The following is an 8,981-nucleotide window of genomic DNA, read 5'->3' on the forward strand; positions in this document are numbered from 1 at the left end:
AGAGTCCTCCACCGAGAACTCAAGCGGAGCTGTGCCTGGAAAGCTGACCAGCCTACACCGCGACCACCTTGGGTGTAAGTAAATAATCTTTTCAATCAACCATTACGCCTCCGTGACTGATTCTAGCTCGAGCGTACCAAACCGCACCGCGGTTTTCTCCAGCCCCGTGTACCCGGGCTGCCAGCCACAGCCTGTGTGCACAAAGACGGGCCCAGCTCGCCCCCGGCTCGCACATGGCGACCCAGATAGGATTGAGAGAGAACTCGCACATGGCGATCCAGGTGGGATCGGGAGAGGGCCCGCACACTTACCAAGCTATTTGCTTCAATAACAGCTTGTATAAAAAGTATTTTCTTTCATCAACTTTAACTTTACTGCCTATGTAGATGAGTGCCCCCCTGTTGTAATGTAATGGAATAGAGTAAACAAGAGCGCTCACCTGCCTTTCAATAAATGGCGTCCTTTTACTTCTCTTTTTGTAATCTTTGCAATATGTTAGAGATGCATTGCTTACCTTTATAGATGCCACACTGCCAGGTCTTTATAATATATTTGTTTAGGCAAGGAAATTATTTTCAAGATACTAAGTAAAAACTTACCAGTTAATAAACTAGAGTCACCAGTCTACCAATTATTTTAGTTCAAGATTCTTCAAGTGATGAATAGAGTTAAAGAACCTACACACAGCAGACCATGAGCCAAAGTCTAAAGTGATGTTTGCCAAAGCATGTCAGGATACTTAACAAGACAAGACCCATGAAGCCTGATGGGAGCAAGGGTGACCTGAAGAGTTGTGTCACTAAAGGAATCCTGGGGAGGCCAAGGGGAAGGAGAGAAAATGGCCTTTGTTTGACAGAAATAAAGAGTCGGCAGGACAGAAGTAAATCTGTTATTCAGGTGGTAACCTCGAAAATAGTAGGATGGGAACCTAGCAGTACAGAAGGTGTTATATCTACTAGGGGTGCACCAATAGAGATTTTGGGGGCTGATACTGATAGCCGATATTTAAGAAGGCCTATCGACTGATACTGATCCAAAACAGCTGCCAGCAGGTGGTAAGACCCATGTGGTAGAAGGGGAAGGAGGAGGGAAAGGGCGTGGGAGAGCAGATCAATGCCCCCCCGCAGTGAGGGAGGGGGCAGGGGCTGCCCAGCTAGGGTGGGGAGGATGTGGGATGGAGGCGTGGCTTGTGAGGTGGGGCAGTTCCCGCCGCTGCTTGCACCCCTGGGGACGGGTGGTGAAATGTGTACCCCCCAGATCTGCACGGCGCGGGGCAGGCTGCAGCTGCAGGATAGAGCTGGAGCTGAGCGGGGCTCTTCTTGCTAGGGACTGGGCTCGGAGCGGGCTCTGGCAGTGCTGGGAGAAGGCTGAAGCCACCCCAAATTTCTCTGCAGGTCCACTCCCAGCCCCACAGCAGCGCCTGGCGCAGCCCCGCCTCCACCCAAGCACCAGGAAAAGCCATGGCTGCGCCGAGCAGCAGTGTGGGGCTGGGAGCAGAGCTGCAGTGAAATTTGGCTGCAGCCCCCTCCCAGTGCTGCCAGAGCCCACTCCAAGTCCAGCCCCCAGCAAGAAAAGCCCCATGCAGCACCAGCTCTGGCTCCACCCTGCAGCTACAGCCTGTCCCACGCCGTGCAGATCTGAGGGACACCCCGCAACACACTCCCCGCCCTCCCGGGGTGCAAGCAGCATCGGGAGCTGCCCCCACCCCATGAGCCGTGCCTCCATCCCACAGGCCCCACTCCCCACCTGGGCAGTGCCTGTGCCTGCCCCTGCTCCCTCCCTCACTGCAGGTGGAATTGATCTGCCCCCTCAAGGCCCCTTCCCTCCCCCCTTCCCCTTCCAACGTACCAGCTAGAGGCAGCTCTCCCTGCTGCCAGCTCTGCTCCATGCTGCGCTGTGGCTGCATGCAGCATGGGCATTTATCAGCCCCATAGGGCCAATATCCAATATAGACAATTTTCTTTATATCGGTAACAATCCAATATCGGACCGATGTATCGGTGCACCTCCAATTTCTACTGGTACCTGTGGCATCTGTGCCAAATGGCTCAATGTCAGAAAAATACAACAACTCTGCTGGTACAATTAAGGATTTCAACAAATAATGTAGGACAGAGGCTATCCATGGGAAGACTTCGCTGTTATGAAACTTTGATGTCAGAGGGGACTTATGTCCATTCAGAACTTGGGAAGATAGAGAACCAGTCCTGGTAATCTTTTCAGTACATGCAGACCTCAGTTTTCATGATTCAGAAGAGTCTGAAATCAATTGACACTGATTTTCTTTGATTCTTCGAATTCTAGATGTGATCACCATCAAATCATACCAAGAGAATTCAAACCTGAACTGGCCCAATATCACAAAGATAGTACTAGTCTTCATTGCAGGGCTGCATTTTGCTGCCAAACTCTGGAAGTCAAAGGACTGATGACTGAAGGGATAATAAGTCATTTTTCTCCATACTGGTACTTGTGGTAGAATATCTATTTCCAGCAGCAAACAATATAGAAATACCATTCAGTTAAGCATAAGACCTCTCTTTACTTTGGCAATAAAACATTCAATTCATCTCTCACGTGTATTTTTTCTATTTTTTGTAAACTCTAATATGCTGGTCATAACTTGCACTATAGATTAAGCATACATAAAAGATAGTATACTACAAAGCACACTTCGCTGAACTTTAATACAAATCAGCAAATTAAGAATGATATGTAAATGAATAGTTTTTCCAAGTATTAAAACATCCTTTATTAATTTGAAAATTATTTTCCAGCAATGCGTGAACAATAGAAAACATTGCTAAAAAAGATTCTCACAACTTCAAGGATTAACTTTATTTGTTTCTGCCACAAAAGCCAAAAGGGCAATCTGTATGAGAATATACGGTTCACAATAAAAATGAAAAAACCTACTCTTTACCCTATTATTTCCTCTAAAAGAAGAGAGAAAAGTAGGGTACTAAAGTATGATTTCATTGTATTTATGCACTTCTGAGGTGAAGTCTTTCTGTGTTGACAATGGGCTCAGCATTTTCAGTATTTTTTTTTAATTGATGCCTTTAGAGTTTTTAACCTCCTAATTGTCTCTCAGTGTATATTCAGTAAAGATCTTTCTATTTAGCATTCATTCTAGTGACTGTTTCTCTATCTGCTTAAAATGCATGCACCTGGGTTACTACAAATCTACGGCACCACTAGGACTTATGAGAGTGATGCTTTGTAGTTTCACGTTAAGTCTTTTCAGTCGTTACTTTCTATTAAGTGACTTGGTAAAAAAGCCACTGTAGAGTGCTAATAATACTGTCTGTGAACTTTCATACCAGAAGTACTCAGCTTATTAAAAAAAGAATCGATTTTCTTACTATATCTAGCTGATTTATTTCTAGCTTATATATTATCAACAATTATTAAAGATTCAGGGCTTAGCAGTTAACTAACAATACTGTTGAGTATTAAAAGGTCATTTACATAGGCCCTCATCATCTAAACATAACTGTACCTTGATTATACTAAGAGGGCATCCACAAGTAAAAAAGCAATATGCATTAGACAGTATCAACACAGACAAAAAACAGGATATACAAATCTGAGAACTGGATGTACAGATCTAGATGAATAATCTGTTTACTTACCTAGGTTTACCTTACTTGATTTTCCACTTCTTTCAAATTTCTGTATTAAGAAAATGGGGGGAAGGGGGAGAAATATTAGAACACAGAAAAAAACTCCGAATATTTGCAATCGGAAGTCAAAATAATCAAAATGTTGTTAGGGTTTTATATAGATTTTTAAATGTCAGTCTTTCTGTTAAAACATGCTAAAAACAAAGCAGAAAATAACACTTCCACCCTCAAGAACCTCTACTTATAGAAACAAGGGAATTTTCTGAATGACCACGTATGTTTAACTGACACAATGCATTTAAACAATTACTTAAAAACACAATCTTAATTTCCACATCAAGTTTGAGAGGAATTATTTAACCCTGTTAGGAACAATTTCACTTTTAAGAACTTTTTGTGACTGAACACTAAAAGTATGAAATACAGAACTATAAATCACAATGAACTCAACACCTTCTTCATGCCTGATCCATTATCAGTTGAAACAGGATTCTTAAAGCATGCCCAAATTCCAAATTACACCAGTGCCCAAATAAATGTGAAAAGGCAGCTGCAGCTGCCCAAGTAAATCCCAATAACTTCATGTTACCATATACAATTGTGATGGAATTTTAGCTGAGTGCTCAGGAACAGAAAGTGGTGACACTGCAGCATCACCCGGGAAACCAAGATAATAAGTTCTAAAAATATCTGAGGTGCTTATTCAATCGATTCTGAATAAATTGGAGGCTGAGAAAAAAAGAAGATGTGCTCAAATTTTGCTGACTGATGAAAATACTGGGTTTAAGAATCGATGTGAGTTTCCTGTTAAAGTTTTATTCAAACAGTGGAGTCCAGGTTCAGATAGTCTTCCAGACAGTGCAACCTCAGTCCCTCAGTTTCCCCATTTGTAAAGTGAAGATTGCATTTACCTATTTCACCAGGATGTCATTAGGTTTAACATATTTGTTTATTACATGTTTGAGATCATCAGATATAAAGAACTAAGGGCAAAATATTACTCTATTGTTAGGCAGCAAATTTAATGTCCCTATTATTCTGACCATTAATTCCTGCCCATACACACCACTCTCTCAAATCTCATCTCTCCTTAACTCTTTGACTCTGTCTTGCCTCTGGTGATCTCTCCCTCAAACCAAATTCACCTTTCACATCCAGATACGAAACACAGTAATCAAACCTGGAAGTTACATGATTATAGTTCTTTGGAACGTGATCAATATCTAAGGCCAGATGCAAATAGCTCCTAGTCTTAGACTTCTTACCAGAAAGTAAGCATCTACATCACAAACACACTTCCACAGATGGCACCCTCAATAACAGTCTCAACAAAGACATCGAGGGAAAAAAAAGTGATGAAAACTGGGGCCACCGTGCCAGTACAGACAGCACAGCTGTCATGCTACACATGCCATTTTAGCTTGACAAAAAGTGAACATCCACACATTTAAGCTATTTACTGAGCCACAAAAAAATGCCCAATGCGCCATAAAACCTGCAGATCTACCACAAAGAAGTGGCTATTTCAGGCAACAACTTTTGTGTCACAACTTTTGAATACCAAATGTAACGTGTATACAGGTCTCTCAACCCCTCATTATCCCAAAGTGGTCCACTCTCCCCCTCCCTCCCTCCCAGCTCTGTAGGGACCCTGATACTGCTGCCATGGTTACTAGAGCACTAGGTGCTACCAGTGCTGTGGCAGCCCTGATAGTGCCGTGGGAGTTTCTGTCACTGCTGCCAGTCACAGAAAATGTCAAGCCTCTGGCAGTGGCAGTAGTGAGAGTGGGAGTCTCCAGTCCCAATCAATCATTGCCGCCACTACTGCTCGCAGCCCTTAGCCACAAGGATGAAAGACCCAATACATAAGTTTAAAAAAAATGACCAATATAACATTTCAGTTACATTTATACCAACTGTAATGAAAAGCACCCATTTAATGCTTTAAGCACCCTTAACGATTTTTAATTCAATAGAATAAAGTAGACCCTCTGATTTACTCAGATCAGCTTGAGTACACAGCAACATCAGTATAAATAAAACTGAGAAGTCCCCCATCTAGTCCAACCAATAGGCATTTCAATCCAAGCCAAAGAGAAAAAACAGGGGTTGCACACAATGCATGTTCAGTTCTATTTGTAACCCATTTTGCTATTTCCCGGGACACAGAGCCCACAAATCAATCCTCTGCCCAAGTCTCTCTCGTATCTTCTATGAAGGGTCCTGTAAATTAGACATCATCTTCAAAGTTAAAAAGAACATTTAGCTAAGGGATTATCTTGGAAAAGTAAGCTCTTCTAAGGTTACTTACAGATAGTGGTGGCTGTTACATATTATGCATATACAGGCAGTCCTCAGATTAACAACAAAATTGGTTCCTGAAAACCACGTCTTAAGTCAAAATGTTGTAACTCAGAACCGATTTTCCCATAGGAAACAATGTTATAAATGGGGATTTGGTTCATGACCCAAGGCCCAATACCTTATTTTCACCAAAAATAACCCAGAATTTTGTACTCAATCAATTATAGATGAGTAATATAGCTACATTAATGTATTTATATTGTAAATAGCAATCATATTGATTTGGAAGGACTTCTTTGAGAAGACTTTGCTGGACTTTTTTAAGGGCTCTTGGCTGGAGTCTTCTCTGGAGTCTTGGCTGCTTTCTTAAAGAAAGCGTCCAAGGAAGTTTGGACAGATGTTCTCCAGGGAGACTGGTGATGCAGCAAAGTTGTTCGCTGGCATGGCTTGGCATCAGTTCAAGCATTGTGAAGTTGAAACTGATGTCAGAAAGTTGAAACAGGGTATCAATTTATAAATGTTGTAAGTGTAAAATGTTGTAACTCGAAACATTGTAAGTTGAGGACTCCTGTATCACAATCTTAGTACCAATAAGATAGAATAGCAAGGTAAAATAAGTTTTCCCAGAAAATGACAAATTATCAAGTATTTAGAGGTGAACATGTATAATAAATATGGTGGAGTGTAGCCACTAGTTGCCTGCACTTTTTCTGTCCTATGGAAGACTTCATCTTGCTGTTTTTAAGCGAATAACTTTACACGGGCTAAATTCATCTGAATTAAGTTTTTGGAATTTCAACTTAATGGGGAGGCCTTTTCAGTATTCATGAAGAATGAGCCATATAAACTGAGAGTACTGGAAAGTGATAATGCCACCTTTCTCATTGTTTCTTTTAGCCCTGGTGTTTGACTAAGGCAATATATCAGAATTGGCAAAAAAAAATAAAAATAAATCTACTTGTGGTAATGAAAGCAACATATTCTGATATGCGAGATAAGACCCAGTATATCACAAGTTCAGAAGTGTGCAGGAGAAGTTTGAATTTATTAAAATTAGAGAAGTAGCAATTTTAAATACATCAAAATAAAAACTCTTTAAATTTACACTGATTAGATATTTGACAGTAATGATGCCAAGAGATTACTGGATGCATATTCCGCTAGTAGTTAAGACCAAAATGAAAATACTCAGTACAGTATCTGTTGCTCCACATAGGTTTTCCAAAAGTCTGGGTAAAACATACAATACCAATAGAGGTGCACCTATATACCGGTCCAATATTGGATAGGTACCAATATAAAGAAAATTGACTGCATCAGCAATCAGCTTTTTTTTGCCTGATATGACTGAGACTTTGGCTGATAAATGCCCATGCATGTATGCAGCCACAGCACAGCACGCAAGTGGCGAGGAGCACAGCCTGGCAGCTTGGAGAACTGCGTGCGGCTGGTAATACTGTTGTGGTGGAAGGGGAGGTGGGAGGGAAGGGGCGTTGGAGAGCAGATCAAGGCCCTGTGGTGAGGGAGGGAATGGGACAGGACCTGGGGCAGGCGCTGCCCAGCCAGAGTGGAGCGGGGTGCAGGATAGAGCCGCAGGTCTCAATGATGCACGTGCCCCAGGAGGGCATGTTGCGGGGGAGGGGAGGCGTGTGCCCCCTGGATCTGCACGAGGCGGGGTAAGCTGCTGCTGTGGACTGGGTCCGGGGATGCACTGGGCTCTTCCTGGTGGGGGCTGGGTCAGGCTGTGCTCGGTTCGGGCGGCAGCGGTGGCACTAGGAGGAGGGGTTGGGGGGGCTGCAGTCCGTGTCTCTCCCCCCTTCCCCCCGTTGCTCCCCTCCCAGTGCTGCTGCCACCCACCCCAGCCAGCCCTTGCAGGGAAGAGCCTGATGCAGCCCTAACCCCAGTGGCAGCCCGCCCAGCCCTGTGCAGATGCACTCCCATGCCTTCCCAGAGTGCTTACAGCAGCGGGAGCCACCTCCCTGCCCCCGCACTACCTAGACATGCCGTAAGTCCATCCCGTGCCCTGCCCCAGGTGAGCAGCACCTTCCCCAAGCCCTGCACCAGCCTCGCTCCCTCCCTTACCGCAGGGGCCCCAATCATCCCCCCCTTCCACCACAACAGACTTACCAGCCAGACATTTCTCTTCAAGGTCCCAGTAAATACCAACAATGCTGTTTAATTCACAGGGTAAGATTACTTATGGGATCCCTGTCTCCTAATGTGAAAACTAGATTTGCATGTTTTATCCAAGCAGTATCTTGCATAGCAATAGGCAATAAATTTAGTTGAAAGACATTCCTTTCTTGCTAAAACTACTCTATATTACATAAAAACAATAAAGAAAAAAAAATTAATTTTCTCCCCACTAATCAAATGGGTGTACTTTTACACACACATAATATATGTAATACATACATACATACATATATAAAATTCTCTGTCTTTATTTTACAATGCATAATATAATGAATTATGCATTGTAAAGACAGAGAAAAACTCTGCACTGATAATGTTGTGTTCAAAATGTATTGTCAGTAGCACAACTAAGTTGTAACTAAAGATAAAAAAAAAAGTTTATAAACGTCAAAGTTTTCACCCTATTCGTGACTTAGTTCTGGATGAAGGAGCACGTTTCAATCCTTCAAACACTTAATGTAATAATTTTACTTACAAATAGGGAATAATTATTCCATGTTTTTTGCAGAAACCATGAAAAAGCAGCTTCCACGAACTCCATGAAAATGGTGATCCCTGCAATTTTAGCATAGAATCACGAGGTGGGGAAAAACTTATTAAAAATAAAATACTGTCTCCCCAGTCCTCAGGACTGCTAGCATGAATGGGAGCAGTAAAAAATGGTGTCGGCCCCCCACTCACTCCTGCCAATCAGAGGTGAAGGGTGAGGCTGCACAATAGGCAGACTTGTTAACCAATCAAGAGACAAAGGGCAGGGTGAAGATGGTGCTGCCTAGAATTTTTCCCTCGCCTCAGCAGGCATTAAGTAGATCCCAACTTACAAAGGGACCTTGGGAGATTTTACCTCTCTCTCAA

The 8,981-nt window shown here is 42.8% G+C and overlaps 1 protein-coding gene across 1 annotated transcript in view; it reads right to left on the bottom strand.

Annotated features, from left to right (window-relative positions):
- Positions 1-8,981, bottom strand: part of B3GLCT (beta 3-glucosyltransferase) — a 125,493-nt gene that overhangs the window by 109,327 nt on the left and 7,185 nt on the right. The window contains exon 3 of the mRNA XM_025213641.1: positions 3,636-3,675. The gene's annotated coding sequence lies outside the window, so the exon portion shown is untranslated. The remainder of the gene's footprint in view (positions 1-3,635; positions 3,676-8,981) is intronic.

Source organism: Alligator sinensis, unplaced genomic scaffold (assembly GCF_000455745.1).
Source record: "Alligator sinensis unplaced genomic scaffold, ASM45574v1 scaffold406_2, whole genome shotgun sequence".
Classification (NCBI taxonomy): Eukaryota; Metazoa; Chordata; order Crocodylia; family Alligatoridae; genus Alligator; species Alligator sinensis.